At 41.9% G+C, this 22809-nt stretch overlaps 1 protein-coding gene across 10 annotated transcripts in view; it reads left to right on the plus strand.

Moving 5' to 3' along the window:
• The first annotated feature begins 12835 nt into the window (after window positions 1–12835).
• ATP2B2 (ATPase plasma membrane Ca2+ transporting 2) overlaps window positions 12836–22809 on the plus strand; it is a 410039-nt gene continuing 400065 nt past the window's right edge. For 4 of the 10 annotated variants that reach the window (XM_017830962.1, XM_017830965.1, XM_017830968.1 and 1 more), the window contains exon 1: window positions 12837–12897. The gene's annotated coding sequence lies outside the window, so the exon portion shown is untranslated. Of the gene's footprint in view, window positions 12898–22809 lie in introns of all 10 variants that reach the window. The other 6 variants (XM_017830960.1, XM_017830964.1, XM_017830963.1 and 3 more) reach the window with 3 other exon arrangements.

The raw sequence follows: 22809 nt of genomic DNA on the forward strand, positions 1-22809 counted from the left end.
TTAAACAGCACCTGACTTAGCCCATCAGCTCTGTCAGAGGAATCAAAGTGACTGTAATAAAGACACAGAAAGTAGATTAAAAACAACAAACCAGCACAGGTTATATTTATTTCTCTGTGTGATGACTACTTGCCCCAAAGGACAATGTAGGGGACAGACCTAAACTGGGACATTCAGCTTACACTGCAAATCACTGGGTGATACTATTAGTCTTGTGGACTTGGGATCTTAATTCTCCAAATTAATTAGTACAGAAAAGTGTCTTGGGTTCTCCTTTGCCCTGTTTTAATGGTCTTAGTAAAAAATGCCTTTCTCAGCTGCTTTGCCCTCCTCTCAGGGGCATAAACTTACAGTTCCCAACTGACAGAAGAGATGAATAAACAGCCACAGTGTTTCTATTTTCCTCACCCTAAAATTAAATTAGGGGAAAATTGAGTATCTCTGAAGAAAAAAAAGTCACAAAGCAGCCATGTGGTGACTCTTGCACTGGGATTGTGTGGGGATGGAAGCACTCATGACATGGTACCAGCACTTCTGTGCTGTGATGTTCCAAGTGTGTTGATGGTTAACATGGCAGGGTTACTGTTCTTTTCTAACCTCTGTCTGCTGCTAGGCTTCCTGAAATTTATAATACAGAGTTCTGAATCTCAGTTTTACAGAAGGCCTTGATTGTCTTCCCCTCCCTGGCTTAGTGAAGCCACTGCTCTGTGAACCTGTGCCTTTGCTTTTAGCACTTCTGTACGTTAGCCAAGAAACACGGGCTACTTCAGGCTATGTGTATTCCAAATAGATGTCTTCCTTCCCTCGAGGAAAACAGCAAAGAACCAGTAACATTTATAACTTTAAAAATTAAAAAATCTCCAAAAAGATACTGCAAATGTAGACTTAATGGTCTGTGTCCAAATGACATTTTTCTGTCGGTACCATCAAGTACAAAACACAAACAGCTCATCCAGAAGGGCAAGAGCAACCTCAGCCAAATGGAGTTTGACAAAACTGTCAAATATTTACCACTGATCTTGATTGTTGTGTAAAATACTGTTTTCAGCTGGTCTCTTGGTGGATGCACAGCCTAAAACTAGGGTAGATCTGTCAGCTGTACCAACCTGAGGCTGCACAGCCCAGCCCTGAGGATCCCAAAGCATTGATTCCCTGTTCCATGTTTCTCTGAGCGGGCTCTGTCTCTGGCACAGCGGTTTTTCATTTCTGCCTTTCCGTTCTCGTTCCCTGTGTATCGACTCGAGAGACCCCGAAAGGCACAAACACCGGGACTGCTCCAGGGGGTCCAGCCTTAACACCCTTTTTGTTGTCCCCCACCATCAGTGATACACTTGGAGCTTCGAAAGGGGTGCTTTGCTGTTTTCCAGAGAGGCATTGTGCAGCTGATGGTCCAGTAAATGTATTTATATTCTTAAATGGTCTCCTTGAAGACTGGGCTCTCGGTCTGTGCCGGGTTAATTGCTGCTTTCAGGTCGCTTTTGGGATGTGCAGAAAAGAAGTTGCTAAACTCATTAGTTACATCATGCACATGTGACATCAACACCGAAGCCACTGAGGGAGAAAGAATCCAAACCGGTGATTTATTTTAAGGTGAGAAATATGCTGATTATTTTGTCTGTTGGCATTTTCAGAAGTTCACACGGTAACTTGGAGCCTGTGAGACTTGTCCTGCTTTTCCTTAGCTCAGTAGCAGTGCAGGCTCTGGCTCTGAACTCCTCCCAAAGCTGCCATTCAGAGCCTGAATCCAAATTAATCTTCATTATATGATGTCAAAACAGAAATAGAGAAGCTGACCCAGGAGTCGGTGCCAGCAGGTTAATTCTTAAATAATTTCCATCATAATAGGAGGGGGAAGAGAAAAGGAATGAAGTGGTAACAAAATGAAAGATTTTCATGCAACTGTATATAACAAAAAGAGAGGGAAGACAAGGGCGCAGAAACACAGAGTACATGTAGTCTCTTTGTTGCAAGATTGTCTCCTTAAGCTGATGGTTTTAAGGCATTAAAAGTTGCAAGAGGCCAAAGTAATTTACATGGAGCAATAATATCAAACAGGTTTTATACACCTTTGTAACAACTTACCTAAAATATTGCCAGTTTAAAACCTTTTTTTTTTTTACATGGAAAAATCACTTGGAAAAAATGTATCATTCCCCAACACTAAAACCATGGAAAAGCTGCCATATGTTATATTGGCAAAAATGGAGAACATGATACAAAGAGGTGCATTTGGGAGAATAAATTTTTATGTCTGTTGGTCAGACATACATAACTTAGCCAGGAGTTTGTCCTTTGGAAGTCAGGATACAATACAATAATGACTACAGACAAAAAGGCTGTAAAGGAGGAGATTTAATCAGGGAAAAGGAATAATTACATAAAAATATTTTTTAGGCTTAATTAGTGGTTTAAGGTCACTAGCAAGTTATAAGGATTTGAGATGAGTACTCTTGTTGCTGGTAGCTGTGCCCCTGTCTGAGTGTCATGTGTGGTTTTCTGTTGGATACTGTATTTTTCCCACAGCTCATCTGTATTTACCATTTTGAGAGGCAGCAATGTAACATCCTTCATCCTCTCATTCTTTGGATAAATTAGCAAAGATAACCTGGACCTGATCTGCTTCTGTCAGCTGAAGCTGAAACTTTTCCCAGCAGTTCTCAGCAGAGCTGAATTACTGAAGTAACTTTTTTGCATCTCAAGTACAGTATTTAAATTGCTGAGCTTGAGATAACTTAGAGATGTCAAACTAAACATGGATTTTTTTCAGCTCCTTAAACTGCTGCCTCTATTTCCCAAGTGGATAGAGAGGAGCAACTCTTACCCTTGTGTTCCTTGTGGGGATGGAGGACTGGTATGTGATACATCAGATCTTGAGCTGTCCTGTTCTCCATTGCCACACAAGAACAGGAAATAAAGCAGAGAATAAAACAAAATTCTAGTCTTGTGTTGCTTCTGTGCTGCTGGAGTAAGGGAGTTTGTTCTACCTTTGGTATCTGTTCACTTTACATGTAATTTGCTTTTCCCTGTGGCAAATAAGAGGTTCACAGCCTAACATTAAAATGAGATTTAACAAATAATGGAGAAGCAAAAGTGAGCTGGAGGATGAAAGTGTCACCATGGGCTTTTGGGGGCTGTCAGGCTTGTGTGCAAACCCTGCAACTGAAAAGGGTGGAAGGGCTGGAGTTTCTTCCCCCTTCTTCATCTCCTTCTGTCCCCTCCCTCCCATTTGCTCAACTGTAAAACACTGCAATATTTCACAGCCACTGTGACAAAAATGGGCACATGGGAACATTTGCAGAGTCTTTGTTCACCCCTGTGCAGAGCAGGATTTATTGAAGGCTGGGGCTTCACCAGGAGCATCTGAACATACGAGCACCACAAGGAAGAACCCACTTTAAGGTTGAGTCATTTCCTATAAATACACTGAACATAATAAGGATTTAGGCATGAAACCGTCTGTACTAGTGTTTTAAGAACCAATTTTGTATTTTTTTGTACACTTGAAATACATGCCAGGCTAATCTTGGAATGCCTTTTCAAGCTTAGCAAGGTCAAATAAGTGCTTTGTGAACTCACACACCTAAGTTGTATTTAACTTTTCATTAACTTTTCAGTGGGCTAAAAAAATATGCATAATTCATTTCCCTTCTGGTTTTATGTAACCATAAGATAAATGAATAGGAGAGGGGAAAAAATATGAGAGATTGGTGAAGTTTTGTCCCGTGTGCCTGCCACTGAGAAACCACTGCCAACTCAGAGCACACACTCTATGGCTTCATTTTTATTCAGGTCCCAGTAATATAATTAAAAGAATATTAATCTGTACTAAGCACATCTGCTTGAACACCCCCTTAGAATTGTAGAACTTTGCAATAATTACTGCTTTAGTATAGACTCTGATTAATATATGGCATTGCAGCCTGTTAAAATAAGTAATGAGTGTATGTAGTCTGTGAGAAGTTTTAAGGAGTGGATGAAGATCTCCTGGTGTCTTTTTGCAGGGCTATGAAAGATGGTTGTTTTCCTTGATGGGTTTACTCTTGTACAGTAGAACAACCTTTTTTCAAATATTGTGTCTTTGTACCTGGGTTTGCTTTCTTTGTTTTTAAATAACTGAAAATACACTTAAGACCATCCGCTGTGCAGACGAAAAAAGGATCGTAATATCTGGGCAGATACAACTTTGCACTCTGTGAGTCGATTTGCTGCCTCATCTAAACCTTTAGCATTTGCCCCAGTGCAGAAATTCCTGGGTTTTCCTTCCTGGAGCTCCCGTCACGTTGATCAAATGTGCATTTTCAATTTTGCCAATGGCTGGAGACTAAATGCAGACACAGCTAATGAGCACTGGTTTAACCAAGAAATAAACCAGAGACAGCAGAGAACTGAAAGAGGAAACAGTGATAACTTAATTTATAAGCCCAAGCCCTGCGTGGCTCCTTCCGCTGTTGCCAGCACAGTCCATCTTTGGAACCTCCACCCCGGGCAAGGAACTCCCTCCTTTCTTCGTCACACAGAAAACAAGGAAAAAGTTTGGAGTAACCAGAGGTGTTAGGGATGAAGTGATGATGGTTGTCCCAACCTGCTCATTCCTGGCGAAAACAAGTCGTGGAACTGCAAAGGGGGGGATTTCTGAAAGGCTCGGGGACTTTTTAGTCTGACCAGTCATCCCAGAACTGTTCTGGCAAGGCACAGAAGGACTGACAGACCACCCACCACGAGCTTTTCAAACATTGTTCTAACTTTTGTTTTCCAACACATCCCAGTTCATTCCTGCTGCTGAGATCCCAGCTTTCTAGGCATAACTAGGACAGCTGGCTGTGTGTAGTAACACTTTTATTTGCCACAATCAGGAAAGATGGGACTTTAGATAGTTTGTTTTGTTTTTTTTATATTCTACTATCCAATTAGAAAATTGTTTATTTTGGTGAGAGATACAAATTATAAGATATAAAATAATTATTTCTCTCGTTAAGAAGTGTTTGTAAATGAGGACAGTTTGCATCAGCCTGGGAGCAAGAGTAGACTAGTAGGAACATACTACTTGCAAAGGTGTTGCAGAGGAACCTAAAACATGCAAATGCCATTATAAGAGAATAATACTTCTCCCAAGGACTTGTTTGTGTTAGGATTTCACTCACATATAACAAAAAGTTTAAACCATCTCTAAAAGGTAATTAAATCTTAAAGCTTCAGGGGCTGGGGGGGAATACTTTTGTATGATGAATTGGTATTCTGTGTCAAACACTATCCCCAAGGTAGTTTTGGTTATTGCTGGAAATGCTAAAGATAAGGTAGTATTTTCTGAATCAATAGGTCTGCAAAAATTCAGATAATTCCAGAAAAGCATTTTAAAATGAAATTCATCCCTGTGTCAATCCACGAATAATTAGAAGTTGTGTGGAAAGTTATACTGAGAGAAAAACTGTGGTTTGGGTGCTCCTTGTCAGGATATTGCTGTTGAGAAAGGTCAAGTTTAAAACTTTAAATGACAATTTTCAGAGGGATGGGAACAAGAAAGACATTTCAACCAATGTCTTTGCTCAGGTTGGTGGAGGAGAGGTTTATTTCACTCCTTGGTGTGGGATTCAGCAGAGCTGGGGCTGGAAGGCACCTCCAGCTTCCCTGCTCCAAGCATGTTCAACTCCAGCAGGTTCCCCAGGAGTTTGAGTTGGAGTCCAGTTGGAGTTTGAGTATCTCCAGGGGGTGAAGAGCCCGCAGCCTCTCTGGGGAATCTCTGCCACTGTTTGACCACCCTCACGGTTCAAAAAAAAATAAAAAAAAATAAAAAGTGGGCTTTTGATTTTGAGGTTTTTAGTGTTCAGATGGAATTTCCTGGAGTTCAGTTTGTGTCTGTTGCCCCTTGACCACTGAGAAGAGCCTGGCTCACCATTCCCTGCCATTGGGAATTTGGCCACGTGAATAAAACAAACCCCCTTGATTCTTCTCTTGCCCAGGATGAACAGTCTCAGTGCTCTCAGCCCCTCCCCACAGGACAGATGTTCCCATCCCACTGAACTCCAGTAAGTCCATGTCTCTCTTGTACTGGGAGCCCACCAGCACAGGTCCCTGCACTCCAGATGGGTGTCCCCCCAGCTGAGCAGGAGGGATGGATCCCCTCCCTGCCTGATGCAGCCCTGTTTGTCTCTTTTGCCAATATTAAAGAGCATTTTAGATTTTTTTTCCCCTCTCTTATCTGAGGCAATCAGCTGACACTATAAATTTATTCTGATGCAATTAAAATCAGAATTTATTGGCTGAGACAAAAAAAAAAAAACCAAGTGGTTTTTAACTAGGAGTAATTTTTTGTCTAAGAGGTCTAGATCAATTTAAATCAATCTGTTGCTGAAATACTACAAGGAAACAAAAAAGGCTGAATGAAAAATAAGAAAAGGGTTGTAATTTTCCCATCCATAATGTGATCTGTGTCCACATTTTTTCCTTTGTGCTGTTTGCACTCACCACTATATGCCCAAGATCATTAGACAGATATATGGATTTAATTCTAAAACAACGTGAGAGATTAATTCTTAATTAATCTTTAAGTGTGTAGTTACCTTAAATTCTTCTCCAGATAGTGGAAAGATGGAAATGATGATTCTGAACAAGGCTGAGGAGATCTGCAATGCCATCTGGATGTACTTTTCCTTGTGTGTATAGATATATATTTACACATATGTGTGTATATATATGTGAGGACACACACCCCAGAGTCTGAGAATGCTCCAAACTTCAGCACCACGATCCACTATGACAAATATAAACCTGTGCAATCATGATATTATATTAAATGTACAGGTAAGATGCTGGTAAGGAACCTTTCTTGTAAGAATTAAAGTCTGCAGGAGGGACCACATGCAATGTTAGGGCTGCACGTGCCAAGGCCATGAACTGCCTCCCTTCTGCTGTTAAACCACACAAACTCCTGGGCCAGCACATCCCCCCAGGCACACGGGGAACTGTGGGATTAATCCGGGAGCACTTTGCTGCAGGAACTGTGGGATTAATCTGGGAGCACTTTGCTGCAGGAACTGTGGGATTAATCTGGGAGCACTTTGCAGCAGGTCCCCGGGCCTGTCTGCGTTGGACAGGGATGCCCACGCTCACCTCGCCTCCGAGCTTGTTTGCTGTAATTGCTCCGAGTTTCAAGGTGACTATTTATAGAGTGCAGGGGAGAAACAAGCACAATATTCATTAGCAGAAGTTCTGGCCAGAAGCTGGGAGAGTGGAAAAGCAGACATCAGTGCTGATAAATTGCAGAGCAGTGTAACAGCATTGTTCACTTCCTTTCGCAGGGACAGGGGTCTCCTGAGTGCATCCAAGGGCTTCCTGATTGTTTTTCCTGGCATCTATGACTTAAAGCAATCACTTACTTAAAATGCATGTTGGCAGATTCGCCTGGCCCTGGTGCTGGTTTTCATTAGGACTTGAAGCTTGAAAGGTAAGTGGGCTTCCTAAAAAAATAACACAAATGTCATTTCCAACCTTCAATCCGAAGGAGACGTTGTAAGATTTTTTTATTCTCAAAGCACGTGAATTACTCTTACCCAAAGAGCAGCAAGTTAAATCTGTTATTTGTAAAATGACCACTGGGACCACGTCTAGATTCTGTTTGCCTTGCTAAATTCACTTTTATTTGCAACACGAATTTCTGTGTTATTGATAAATATTTTCTTTTAGGTATATTTTTTGGAGTATTTTTCCTGGAGATTTCTACTGAAACCCTTGGTGACAACTAGTATTTAAATCAATTATTCTGTTTCCCCTTGGGAAACTGCTGTAGACAGCAAGGACTGACTTTTAAATTTATAGGAATGTTGAGACAAGTTTGCCAATACTCAGTTGGTTTTCCAGTACTGACCTTTAGCTGGTGCCTTGTTTTCACTGGGGTTTTTTTTTTGGATTTTCCTCTTGCTTCTGAAGTGACCCACATCCCATGTCCAAGGATTTAATGCCTTCCACATCCAGGAACTTAGCTACTTTCACTAAGAATTTTGCAAACTGGTGCTTATTTCATTCTATCAGTATTTTTTCTTGGAGAACAAAGTAAAAAACAGTAGTTGAAAAATCAAAAGGAAAGAGATACATCTGTGATTATTTTTGATTATTATACAGCTAAAAGTTGTCTTCTTTTTTTTTCTGAACTGTAAAACAACTGTGCAGTGACTTAACATTCAGTAGTTCACCATGTTTTGTTTCTCACAGTGTTTTCAGAGTTTTTAATTCAACACTGAGTCCACTTGAGCATTTTCCTTCGTGTTCTTTCTTGTGAATAAATACATTTAAAAATATCTAAGTTCTTCTTAAAACAATGTCATTCATTCTAAAACTTTTAAATTTGCCAACTGATTTCCCACAGTAATCTGTGGAAGGGGTGTTATATAGGATTTGGGATTTTTTTAAAGCAGACACTGCATAACTAAAGAGGATTGTCTCAAAGTGTCGCAACAGGGCCTGAATATGGCAAAAAGCTTTCTCACAATTACTCTATGCATATAAAAGATCTTTGTGACTGTGAATGAGTTCAGGGGTCAAAAAAGTTATTCTGCCCCCTCTTATACGCATATATTCAGTAGATTCTGACAAAACAAGTCAGATTATTCATCTGGTAAACTAACTTGTGGTCCTTTCTGAAAATATATAATCATAATATTATGTCCTCTCCATTTACTGTAGTCTTCTGACTTTTGCTATGGTGGTATTTGTTTATTGCTGGGGGGGTTAATTTAATTTTTTTTCTTTTTTCCTGGAATAAAGGTGCTGTGGACACCTCCCTCGAGTTCTAAATGTGGCAGAAAATGGCCTTTTATGTTGTTTCTGACTACGTGCTTTTGGCTGCAAGACCGACAACTTTATGTCACGTTCAACAAATTACAGCTTGAGAATTCTTCTTGCCAGGGAAGAGCCAGATTTATTTTATAGAGAAATCAACTGGTAACTTTTAGTCAAGCATATTTCTAGCCAGGGTCACCAGTGCCAACAGCACGGGAAGGTTGTCGAGGCCCTATATCTGTAAAATTGCTTCTAACATCAGATGGAATTTGAATTCCCTCTACTTTTTGCGTGGTTGAAGCTGGGCCACGGCAAGGTCGTTTTATGTAAGTGCAAACATAATGTGTGCTTTGCACTTGAGTGTTTTTGCTTTTGTATTGAATTAGAACAGTGAAACGAGGCTTGCAGAATATCCCAATGTACCTAATAATCCTCTGGTCAATATTTTTGTTTGGGTTTTTGTTTGGTTTTGCTTTGTTTTGCTTTGTTGGGGGTTTTCTGTTCGTTTTTTTTTTTTTTAAACAAAACAGGGCAGATTTTTGTTATCTTCTCCCGCAGTGCATATGATGTTCAAACATTAAATTGCAGGAAGCAACTTGCCCGTGCTGAGTGCTACGAGACACCATGGCACAGTCACGGGGCGTGTTACTGACACAGCTTTTGTCTGTCACTACTTCTGCTCCTAAAAAAGCAGAATTTTAGGACTGGTTGGCTTTTCCCTGGGAGACTGGGATGTGAGGGTGTGAAATTACTGCAGGAGATCGCACTGGTGATTCACAGGGATGTGCTTTCTAACTCTATCAGATGCTGGACTTGTGCCATAGCTTGGTGGCATATGATACCATGGGAGTTCTTTCCTAATAGCAACTAAGGCTGAGTCTGGACATTCAGGTAATTAAATGTCCAAATTTGTTATAAAAGAGTCAAAACCTCACCTCTGCAAGTCCAATATGGGCACTCCAAATATCCTTCCTGCTGCTTCTGTTCCACGGAGCTCTGTACCGTTGTATAACAGCTCCTCACACAACATTTCTGCCTGCTTGGTGAGGAATTATGCCAGGTTTCACTACTGCACTTTGCTCTGTTGAACCATGTACTGCCACATTTTTGGCAGATCAAATGTTTTTCACTTCTCAGTGTTGCCATTTGGTACCAGCAATGCTCCAAAGGTGAACTCTGTAAGTGCCAAAGGGTTCCATGGGATAGAAGATGTTATGTTTATATGATATCAGAACATCACAGTTATGTGCTTTAATGCACACATCTATTTTTAGAAGGTTCATAAAGGATGCTGAAATAAAAATACCTATTTCATTCTAACATAATACAGCCAAACTACAAGTTGTTGATCTGGCCTTTCCCTGAAATTCCTCCTCTGTTTTGTTAGTGTGGAAATCGAGCTCCAGGTTGTGGAAATGATGTGAAGCTCAAACCTGAGAACTGTCTGACAAGGATAATTCACTATTAGCTTATTCAAACCTGAGGCAAGCATAGTGCCAAAGGGTTTTGTGATAACATGATCCCTGTTCCTCTACATTCTTTTGAATGCATATATTCCCCCATTAACCAGAAAAATGAGGAAGAATTCAAAGGAATTGCTAAATCTCAACTTAGAGAGATGCAATGAATTTAGGAAAAGACACAAATGGTCCTAAACTCCAAAACATGAGAAGCATTAAATTTTAGTATTTAGTTGATGCTGTTCTTGTTGACATCATGCTTTAAGCAATCTTAAACCTGTACATAAGAGGTTGAGTTCCTAGAAGTGCTGTAGTAAAAGAAAGAGATCTCCAAAGGAGAAAAAGAAGTGGTGAGACCTCTGTCATGTAGTCTATAAAAATATAAGGACAGCTTCTGAAGTTGTCAGTACTGTATGAAATTCTACTTCACTGTTTGCATGGGGAAAGACTTCCATAGGCAGAAGGTATTAAAATGAAGAAAGCTGCCCTGTCATTGCTTATCTCAAGTGATAAACAGCCAGACACTTCTGCTGTTTCACTGGGGTTGACAAAATCAACCAGAGGGGCTGAAGATGAAGAGGAAGCAAGGGAAGGAATAATTTGTACTGCTCTGGTGTTATTAATTCCAGCTGCAGTAGCTGACCCGCTGAGGATGTTATGATGTGAGGAATCACGTGCTTGGAGACTGTCCTGTGTAATATTTAAATCCTGAGCTCTGTGCTGTGATCCTTAGTATTTAACAGGTGTAGCTGTGTGTGGAATTTAGTATTTTTGTGAAAACAGTCTACAGGATGTAATGTTTTTATGCAGCACAGAATTACCAGCCAAGTGCCTTTGCAGGCAGCCAGTAGGAATGCACATCTAATGCTTTTCAAATGGTGCTCCAATCATCTGCTTTAAATGATTAATAAGCACAAGCTGAAAATACCACCACATTTACCTAATGTTTGCATGATTATTTTTGTAAACATTTCATTCAGGCTTTCTCTGCCATCTTTCTAAGCATTGTCAGAACAGAGATGCTGCTACTCTTGATTAGTTTTTCTCAGTTGGTTTGATCTTTGTCGTGACCCAGGGAGATGTAGCAGGGGAAAGCACCAGAAATGTTGATTCTCAGTTGACAGTAAACATGTGGTTTAAGATCCAATGAGAAAACTAATCTAGATATTTGCAGAATAGTTACAGGTTTCTGATTTTCATTCCAAAGCTGATAACTGAGCTTGGTGAGAACTACAAGTCTGGCTTTTGTTAACGAGCTTGTCTGAAAGCACTACAAAAATATGGTCACAGCTTCTCCTGGTTTTAAATAAGTCGGAAATAGTTTCTAAAGAGGTGGAGGGAGTTGTACTTTTGTTATGTTGGGTGTCCTACTTTTTCCTTAAGTCCTCGATGAGATAAGGTTGAGACTGGAATTTAAATGGTGTTAAGGAAGAAGGGAAGATAGTAATCAGAATATAATTAACAGTGTATCATCTCTCCAACAAGCAGGGCTGGCCAGCACTGCTAGTCGCCAATAAAAAGTGGTGGAAGGTTTCCAGTATTCCGATTAAAGTACTAGTGTTGTTTGCTGTAGCAGTCTACAGGTGTTGTATGATGTGTGTGTATCTTTTACACCAAAAAAAACCCCCATCCTATTTACCAAATATGTTTTTCTGCTCTTCAAAAGTTGCTCTGATTCAGTTCAATCTTGGAGACATTTGGTAACTGGTTTTAACTCTCATGGTGAAAAGATTATGTGGCACAAGAGAACTGTTATGAAATCTACTTTAAGCCTATGTGTAAAACCAGGATAGTTTAATTAAACACCCAATATGAAGTACTCTGGCAATGTTTCAGAGGTGTCATCCTCTTTGTAGCAATGTTGTGAGCAAAAGTAGTATTTTCAAATCTAAGTTGTGAGGTTGAGTTTTATTACTAATTTTCCCAAACTGGTGTGTTAGTTGCTTAGTCTATTTAATGCCCATCACCTGTACATTGTACTTCTCTCAGAAAGTGAAAACACAGATATATTTTTCCTTTTTCCACAGCTTCTGTGTCCCAGGGTGGGACTCTCCACCTCTCAGAATCAAGGTCGGGCCTTCCCCTTGTGATTTTTGGAGAATTGGGACTGAAAACCGTGAGTATTAAAAAAATAAACAAAAGAAAAAGTGATGGTGTCAAACCTCTGCTACTGAACGGCCGCGGTCGAGCCCCTCTGGCCGAAGCGGGCTCGGAGCCGCCCTCACCTGCGCGGCATCACCTCTCGCTTCCCGGCACTGCCTCGACAACCCGCGAGCCCGCGGAGGGTCCGCGCAGCCCCTGTGTGTCCGCGCAGCCCCTGTGTGTCCGCGCAGCCCCTGTGTGTCCGCGCAGCCCCTGTGCGGAGGGTCGCGCTGCCCTCAGCCGCCGGCGGAGCGGAGCGGGGCGCGGCTCAGCCTGTCCCCGCTGAGGGGAGCCCCAGCCCCGCCGGGGGAGGCTCGGCTCGGCTCCGGCACCTCGCGGGGTGGGGAGAGGCGCTGCCCGGCCCCCCTCCAGGGCTTCCCCGCTAAGTCTGACGGAGCCGCCGCCTCCCCGCGCAGCGCAGCGGCCCCGGCGCAGGAGGAGGCGCCGAGCGCGGCCCGGACCGCCCGGGCACCGCCGGTGAAGGGACAGCGGCGGCTCCGCTCGGCTCCGCTCGCCGCCTCAGGTAGGAGCGGGAGCGGGGTGGGCGCGGAGCGGCGACCCCCGGGGCTGCCCCGCGCTGGGGTGACCTTGAGGGGGTCGCGGGGAGGGCGGCGGGGCCGAGCCCGCCCCGGAGGGGCGCCGGGGGCAGCGGGGATGCGGCCGCGGGATGCGCTGGGGCGGTGGATGGATGGATGGATGGATGGATGGATGGAACCCGCCGGTGTCGGTCCCCCTCAGGCTCGCGGGGACAGGAGCGGGTCGGGAGGCGGCGGTGGCCGCGCTCTGCCCTGCCCGGGGGCTGGGACCCGGCGGTACTGGAGCCCCCCGCCCGCCTGAGGCACCGCGCCCGGCGGGAGCAGGAGCAGCGCCGAGTGCCAGAAGGTGATGCTCCTCTTAGAAATATTAATTTGAGAGGGTCAGGAGGAGGTTATACCCCGCAGCCCTGCTCCCTCGGCGGGGGCGATGAAGGAGAAGCCCGCCCGGGAGCGCTGTCCCCGCCGTGTCCCCGGAGCTCGCCCAGCGCCTGCGGCTGAGCTCTGCTACGACCGGGCATTTTTTTTCCCCTTCTTTTTCGCGGGGGGATTTAAATGTTGTACGAGCAGTAGTTTTCAAAGCCTTGCAGTGCTCCAGCGAGGCGTTCCGAGCCCCTCCGAGCCCGAGGAGAAGTGCGGCGGGAGGTAACTTTGCCCAGGTCCCCGGTGCACCAGCCGCCCGCAGAGGTGGCCGCTGTAGTCCCGCTCGCCACCACCTTTGCATGGATGTCGTCAAGATGTGCTTTCCTACTGTCACTGAACATAATGGGCTCCTTTTTTTTTTTCCTAAAATCTTGATTTGGGGACTGTACTAGAAATGTGAAAGAAGGAACACTGTCTTCCGTTATGTATCTTTGAAAGGCCTGTTGTCTTGTAGGTGGAGGAAACCTCTCTTGCTGAATTAAACTGTCAAAAAGTTTACTTCTTTCTGCGTATTTCTTGCTGATCGTTTTTGCTTGTGGGTGTTTTTTCCCCCATCTTACTGTGCACTTTTATCACCTTACACCAACCTAATCCTGTGCTAATACAGTCTTTACTTTCTTTTTATTTAAAGGGTATTTTTTGGTAAAGTGATATTTGAGAAGCACCAAGATAAGGTGCTGGGAAGATAGGCAAGCTGAAAGCAATGGTGTAGAGTAGGACTTCACTGCTGCCGAAATAAGCTAAAATGTAAGTTTTTAAACAGTGTGAAAGTTGACACTGCTGAAACTCAACTCCCAAAGAGTAAAAAGAAATCTTTTAAAGAATACTGGTGTATGGCTGGTAGATACTGCGAGCCCTTAGTTATGTAAGCAGTTCTTTGAGTGGGACTGCATGCCTACCATCGTGTTCTCAAGTAGCACTTCGTTTCTGATCCTGTCCCCTCATCTACACGTGACTAATTTTCATGTGGTGACTCAAATAGGATTCAGCGTTTTCATGACTTTTGTGTGAAGAAGAGGTTGCTTGCCTAAGTATGTCTGTGTATCTTGCTAATAAACTCAGTATTTTCAGTGACTTCCTGACCTAATGCTAAGCTCCATTTTCAAGGTGAAGATCGCAGTAAGTTCTTCCTAAAGCAAAAGAATATGTATTAAATGTTCAGTTTAGTGCCAGTATGAACATCTTCACTTTAGCTTTTAATGGAATGAATGCAGAGTTTTATGCTAGCTTGAATTCCTCTTTGATATCATTACCAGCATTGTCCTTTGCTCACATGCTGTAAATCCAGGAGCACAGCCTCTTGATTATCCAGGCTATTGGATGTGATATTGATCCAAATGTCTGGCACATCTCTCTGTCCAGACCATGTCTTTTAACCATTCAATTCCCTATTTCCTGATTATACTAAGCACATTTCTATTGGTTTTGACAAGTTCCATGGGGAGATGATGGGTATATTTCTGTGGTGTCCTGTAATGCTGTCACCCTGCTAGGATTCATTTTGGAGGAGCACAGTGGGGAGACTGAATGCACCACTATCGTAGCCCGTGGGTTGGGTTTGGTTTGATTTTCCCCAAACAGGCACTTGGAGATGCCTCGGGGTCCCCCCCTGGCCTTGGCACTACCTCCAAGGGCTCTGAGTCCCCACTGTGTCCCAGGTCACATTAGGGCACCTCAGGAAGGGTTTGCTACCTTTTTGTAGATGGCTGAGTCAAACCTGGTGCCTTTGTCTGGTTCTTCATCCATGGTTAGCCAAGAATAAAGCACTTCAGGTCACTTACCACAGGGACTTCAGTTGTATGAGTAGAAATTAGGACTGTTTGAATATTGATAATCCTCTAAGTGCTTGCTTAGAGTTTATCTACATCAACAAAACCTGCATATTCTGGTTATTATAGGCAGTTTAAAGTATAGCAAGTGAGGTTAAAAAGAAAGTTCTGCTACTCAAAACACCCTAAAACTTGCATTGTAACCTCAGAAAAGGTGCAGGATGTTGGCTGCAGTTGGGGAAAAAAATAATCTCTGTTAACCACGAAGAAAAAGCAGAGCAATTATGCAAGAGATAAGTGATTGTTTTAGTGACAGTCCGATGGGAGATGATAGTGGAGAAGATAATTGGGAACAGGACGAATGTTTACATTTAAACAAAATTGTGTGGCTGCTGAAATCTTTTAAAATAAACATCTGAACAAAGGTCAAACTTCTGATGAAGCTTACCATTGGAATGTGTGTGTCAGACTGAAGAATTCTGTTTAAAACCAGCTTTACATATAATGTATACTGTGCAGCAAATGTCTGCAATTCACAGAGTTCAAAGTGGAACTTGAGTTGTCCTTTGAAAGGAGAAAACTGTAAAAACTAGATAAATAGAAATGCAGACTATTTAAAGTATAGAAATGGCAAATGCAAAAGGATAAAATAGTTATAATTATCTGAAAAGAAAAAATCCAAAGTATCTGAGAAAGGAAAAGTGAGCATGAACAAATAATATTGGTGTATAATAGGATGGTAGAAGTGACAGTAATGTGTGTCACAGAGGCTGAGATACATATTGGTCTCATGCTACAGAATTATCAGTTAAACCAGAAAGGCTTATTTTTTGCCAAAGCCTACTCTGAAAAAAAGGTTTCCTCTTCATAAATGGAGTCATTTAGTAGTGAAATATTTCAGGTTTCCTTTTTACAGGTGTGACCAATTCTTCACATTTATGTGGTCTAATACAGCACATCCTAAGGGCTGTGTAACTGGCACAATCCTGAGTCACTCCATATGCATCAGCATGGCCTTATATCTAGAGGTCATTATGCAAAAGGCCTTGTTTTTACATATTTTGAACGTTATGTTCAGAATTCTTGAATATTTTGTAACATATAAATAAAACAGCTGGCGTGCTGCGGGGACACCCTCCACGCTCTGGAATGTAAACCAAAAAAGGTTTAAATATTTCTTGGAGGCAGGAGTTGCTGCATATTTAACACAATAAGAAGCATGTGTTGGAGGGTTCATTGTACACCTTTAAGAGTGCAGAAAAGACATTTCTGAAGAGCCTTTTTCTTCAGTCTGAGTGTTCAGGTCGGTGCCCTCATGGCCTCAATAGCAATTCCCTTGCGGGAGTTTATTTATCTGCCTTCGGCTCTTTCTCTCCTCTCATCTAAAGGCCTTGTGTTGCTGGCAGGTTTTACAGTCTTCCCATCACTCCCATTCCAGGGCCATACATCCCAAGAACTGCTCAGCTCCCCCAGGTTGCCACATTTGGGGTGCCAAAGGCTTGTGAAGTCAGCCTTGTGGTGAGATGGCTGAATATCTGTGGAAGAGCAGCAGCAGCAGTACCGTGTATTAGGTAGTATAAAAGTTGCCATAATAAAAGAATCTTTGTTGGCACAACAAATTTATTCATTGTCTAGTGGAACACCTTTAAAAAGCCATAGCCTTGGCTCTTTCAGGACCAAACCTGCCTTCTTTCGTTGGTGTTTCTTGTGAAGGAGATGCTTTTCCTGCCTGCATGTAGCAGTCAAAGTATACATATATTATATAATATACAATGTATATTATATACAATGTATGTATATATACATACAATATACATATATTGTATCTATATACGGAAACCAGTGGCAGGGGTTTGCAAATTCATCAGGGATTGATTCTAGTTGTTGAAGGGACAGGACCTGGAGCTGCAAGACCAAATCCCATTTCCCTCTCAGAGCCACCAAACTCTGCAGCAGTTTGAGCCTGGATGCACATTTCAAGTTTTGAAAACCTTTTTGCATTATGAAGCCCAGAATACTGCAGCTGTCTCTATTCAGCATTTCTTTTCTAAGATTAATAAGTCATTAATTCCACAGTGTTTGGGGAATTGCCTTTAGCCCAATTTATTTTTTAATGTGCTTTAAATAACTTATATTGAACTTCATGAAAATTATATCTACTTTAAAGTCCTGGAGCAGGGATAGGGATTGCTTAAATGTATTGCAGCTGCTGATGTCTGCTCTGTATCACCTGTTTCTCTTGAAATGGTTTAGGTTCAGGAGTTCTCTGGTGACCAGGAGCTTTTCCTTGGTGGTTCTCAGTGAAACAAACACCAAGCATATTCCTTTTGTTATCTCATTATGAGTAGGAGATTCCAAGCCTCTGGACAGCTTTCCTGTGCAAAAGTCACAGTGTCACCTTGAATGTATTTGCTGATCATGTGTATTCTGTCCTGCTTATTGAATAGCAATTCTTCATCACAAGTTATTCCCATTAATGGGAAATCTTCCATCGTGGAAGGTGTGATTGGATTCAGCAGAGCATACAAAGTAGGGCCATATATTAGACAATCCAGCATTTCATTTTTTGTGACTCAGGTACTTTCTTGGTATTACAAACCTTTCTGTGATGTAGTTATTGTTTGAAGAGGCTAATATTGTCTAAGAGGATTGAAATAATAGGAATTTTGTTGTCAGGGAATGTTCTCTGTACCCCAAACTGAAAACTTCCAATAGGTTGATGGGTTCCTAGAAAGTATTTTAATAGGTGTCTCAAAATATTTTTAAGCAGCAGTATGAATGAGGAGATTTATGATAGTCGAGCAGAAACATATTCTTTGCTAACATCAGATTTCTCAGCAATTGCTGAAGCTTAAGGTAATTACTTTAAAAGAATTAAGATTTATATTCTTTGTCATCTGAGGAAGTGGATCTGTGCATTTTTAGGTGCTGGCCTACGGTCACAGAAAAAGCAAAATGGTAGTTTTGAGAATAAACTTACACAATAATAACTAATTGGTGGCAATATTAGGTGCATACACAACTGCTTTGCTGCATTGAACTTGTAGTCTTAAATTCAAATGCGGTGTTAATGCACTGCTTTATTCTACAGTCTGCATGTTCTAGTGTGTGAAGTGTTTTACAAGCTTTAAATCAGTTTATGTGAACTAAAAATAAAAGACTGGCGTGAGTTTTGGCCTATAAATAGCAGAAAGTAATTACATGAAAGAAAAATGTCAAAATTTTATCTGGAAAAGATCTATTCCACGTTACTGGGTTTTTCTTAATTAAAGTGAGTACCAAGTGTCCAAAAGCCCTGACAAAAACTCGGCCGTTTTTTGGTTAAACATACAAATGCCACAAGGATCTATCTGGAAGATGTACAGTGATTCTTGAGAGGTTAAATACTTTGAAAAATCAATGTGTTACACACTGTAGCCCTGGTGATTCTGTGTCAAGTGCTAAAGACTTTGAGAGCAATAGGAACAAGAAAATGCCATTATGGCCTGTGAAGTTTGGTGTTAATGGGTGTGTTCCCTCCAAAAGATGCAGTATTACATTGCTTTTTGTGTGACTCAACAGTGTTCCCCTCATATTTTCCCTTGGCACTGCTGACTTTTATTGCTCCCTGGCTAAATAAGGTGACAAGACAGAGTTACGTTTACTGTGAATTTTTCTTGTGATTTTTTTTTTTTTTCCCCCGCTCAGGTTTTGCAAGTTTCTGGACAGTAGAGAAAAATGGAAAGGTTACTCTGTGTGTGGCACTCCTGTTAGACTCCTGTTAGACATCCTGGCGTGACACATGCCTTTTTAAAAATACCATTATACTGTTTGTTACTCACAGTCTACAGTGTCTTCCAGATCCCTTTCAGCAGAACTCAGCTTATTTCTATTTTGTGTTTCCACTCGATGTCTAGATTTGCACTTTCTCTGCTTACACTTCACTTTTCAAAAAGTTCTTCAATGTACTGAGTTTCGTTTTGACTTTTGATCTTGTTTGTTTGTGGAATAAGATGATCTGGACCCCATCTGCTTACATCACAAACGTCTTTACTGGAATTTTCTAATGTGTACAGTGAGTTGTGAGATGCATTCCATTGACAGGGAGTTTTGGGGTCACTTTTAATGTGAGTGTTGGTTGGTTTGGTTTTCTTTAAAGAAACTGTGCACAATTTCATATCAACCCCCTGCTAATCTGCAGTCTCACATCAGTCCTTACACCCCATGAAAATATCATGTTGGCCAGTTACTGAAAGCCTTTCTGTAGACAGTCTGAACTGCCTGTTCCTGGGTTGTCCTTCTGTGGTGGCCCAGTCACCACATCAAAAAGGAAATGGCTTTGCTTTCACATCCTCATTAATTTCAGGCACTTAATCCTTCAGGTGCTTATGGGATGATTAAACTTGTTTCAGCCTTTTCCTCAGTATGAAAGGGAAGTGGATTGGTTTATAGTTCCTTGAGTTAGACCCTCTTCTCCTTTTGAAGCTGCCCACTGATTTTGCCTCTCCACTGTCCTCTGGGAACTTTACCCTCTGTGCATTATTGAATAGAATAGCTAATGTTTGGGGATGGCTTTATGTAATTCCCTAAGTACTCTGCAGTGAACTTCATCATTTTCTACCAGACTGAGTATGTCTGGCTTCTTTTGATACTTTTTAGCCTATTCTTTTTCTTCTTCAGGCCTCTAATCCTGTCTTCTTGGTAAAAATCACTTTGGAAATTTTTTTTTGCTTTTCATTATCCTTTAGATGGAGACATTAAAAGAATATGAAGGAAGTACTGAATACTTCAGCTTTCTCTTTGCCATCTGTTATTTTCTCTCCTTTCCTATTAAATACTAAAATCCCTCCTTATCTTTGTCTCCTGCTTTTTTTCTGTTGTATTTATAGATCCTTTTCCTATTGCCATTTATGTCCCTCATTAGTTGTTGATCCTTTCTTGTGTTGGCTGGTCTGGATCAGACCTGAGACGTTTTGCCGTTCTTTTCTACTTGTTCTTTGTTAAGTACACTTGTTTCACCCTTTGTACAACCTCTTCTGACAGTCAAAGCCTTAAAGACTGGGTGTAACAATAATGGTCTCTTACAAGTTCCTGTGGTCCCTCTGCACTGAGATAATCTGTTGCACTATTTTATACGTGCTTTATTGGTAATTATGTTTCCTGAACTCCTTGATCATCTCTTCAGGAGCCATTACAAATCATTTGACTGAGTTTGCTGAAGCTGTTGCCCTGAATTCCACTTCTTTTTTGTGCTTCCTTCACATCTTCCTTTCAATGTACAAGTGAGTTCTCTTGACTTGTGATAATGCTTACTTGAAATGTATTGCTGCCCTTAAAATCTCAGCCAGTATTTTCCTATTCATCAGAATAAAATACAGCTGCAGTGTTAGCAATGACTTCCATGTTCATACCTTTATCTTGTTAGCACAGCTCCACCTTCATAATATCCCTTGTTTCCTCCTCAAGGCAGCATCATGGAAAGACTAAAAAAATGCATGTATGTGGTGGGATGGGGAACTAAGACTCTATGTGTTTTTACTTGCTTTCTGAAGGGGCATTTTCAGCCTTCATACAAGTTCCTTGTCTTTGCTGGGCTGTTGTTTCAGATTTATAATTAAACTGCTACGATGTGAACCCAACCTGAATGTTTCAAGGGTTAATTCATCACTGCTTGTAAAGCTCATGGGAATTTTGGGTAGAAAATGCTGTTGTAAGTGCTAAAGCACTGTTTGTGTCTGCAAGATATTTGTAATGTTATGCACCAAGAGTATTAAAGCCACTTCCTGAAAGAGAAGAAAGTGTGTCAGGTTCTGCATATACACAACCAACCAGGTCTCCTCTGTCCAGGAAAACACCAGGATTTTTGCTGTTCTTCCTGAGGGCACCATTCTGAGAACCTTTGCATTTCAAATAGAAGAACCTGCCTAGAACTAAATACCCTGCATTTAAAATTCATCCTGCTCCAGGGAGGGAAAATAGCATTTGTAAACTTAGCACCAAATGTTATATTCTTGTAAAGTAGCATTTATGGCCTGATTGTCAGAGAAGTTATAGATAATGCAGTAGAAAGGTTTAATGTATTAACAGCAGGATTTTTAAAAAGGGGAGGAATGGAAGCCAAATGGAATTTTAAGTCCTGTTGGCTTGTCAATGGAATTTGTGCATCCTTAAGGTGGATGTTTTTGAAAACAGCACTCCAAATTGGTGACTAATAGAGATCTTCCCATGATAATGGCTTACAAGGTACCATCAATAATTCAGCTGAAGGCTATTGCAGTCTGATTCGGTACCTCCTGAAAATGGTGAAAAGTTTCTCTCAGTGATTTCAGTGGCTTTGTTGTTAGGGCGCTCTGATGAAATAATGTGCTTTTGGGGGGATGGTTTTGCCCGTCTTGGAAGCCAGAGGTGAAAGTCCTGAATCACAGGAGGAACGGGTGATGGAGCCTTTGCCGCTGTTTCTGTACGAGTGTTTACAAGGACACACAAGACCCTGTTCCCCTGAGCGCAGGAAGCATCAGGCGAAGGGAGTTTCTCTCGGCCACATTTCCATAGCGAAAGCTCAGTGGTGGATTTCCCTGGGAAGGGAAGTGGGAAGGGGTCTCCGCAGTGGCTCTGCTGTGCAGCGCAGGCTCTGCATCAAACAGCAGCAGCAGTGCCCTGCCTTCCCTGCCTTCCCTCCCTCCCACGGGCACGGCCGGTGCCGCAGCCGCTGCTGTCACGCACCACCGAGGAGCCGGAGCTGCCCCTTTTCATCACTCCTTCTCTTTTTCTGCCGCCTCTCCTTTCGTTTTAGCTCCCTCCTTCCGTTATCAAAAAACGTCAAGATGAATCCTTTCCCCTTAAACCATTTGAATTCCTAAACAGTCTCACATTTGCTGTCGCTTTGGAGGGAAACTTGCCTTTTCCAGGGATGTCAGTGAAACCTACCGGCTTTATCCAACCAGATTTTCAAGCATCCCAGAAGCACAGCACTGGCTCTGGGTAATCTGTGTACAGATAGAGAAGCCCCATGTGTGTATTTGTGGGGGACATGAGATCTGTAAAAGAACACCAGTGGATTGCTTGTGTTGTCAGTAAAACAGATGAAATATTTAGGGATTTTTTTAAGGAGACGTGGAATTTTAGTTATCATACCAATGTCTGTGAAAAGACACTGGTTAATCAAAACAAAGATTAGTGAAAAAATGTTCATTAACACTGAAAGATGAGCTGGTAGGTCCAGATCCCTCTGCAATAGAGTCATATTTTTTAAAAGAAAGAAAATACAGAGCTGCTGGTGTTGAACTGGAAGTCATTCAGAAGTATTTCTGTCTCCTCACAACACCACTCGGTGCTGTTTGCAACCTGCCTCTGCAGAGCAAAGAGTGTACAACACTGATGGCTTTTCAAGGTGAATAAAACTCTGCCTCAGATATGCCCCTGCCTGAATTTCTATGTGGAATGGAGCACTGCACAGGGAAGGGTGCTGGGAGAAGTTGGAGTGAACACTTATGGGTGCAAGTGTTAGTGTTTGGTTCTATGTGAATGCTCCAGTGCTGGGGGGGGAGTGGGATGGGATGGGATTTTTCATCCTGTTATTACACACAACTGTTGGCTTCATAACTTTCCTGCCATTCAGCCTCTCTCTTTTTTTTTTTTTTTTTGGCATATTTCTGTGTAAATACGATTAAAAAATATAATTGGAGGAGCTTACGATATCCATTCTGATTTTAAACCTGGGACATCTGGAAG

This window comes from Lepidothrix coronata, unplaced genomic scaffold (genome assembly GCF_001604755.1).
Source record: "Lepidothrix coronata isolate B3197 unplaced genomic scaffold, Lepidothrix_coronata-1.0 Scaffold186, whole genome shotgun sequence".
Classification (NCBI taxonomy): Eukaryota; Metazoa; Chordata; class Aves; order Passeriformes; family Pipridae; genus Lepidothrix; species Lepidothrix coronata.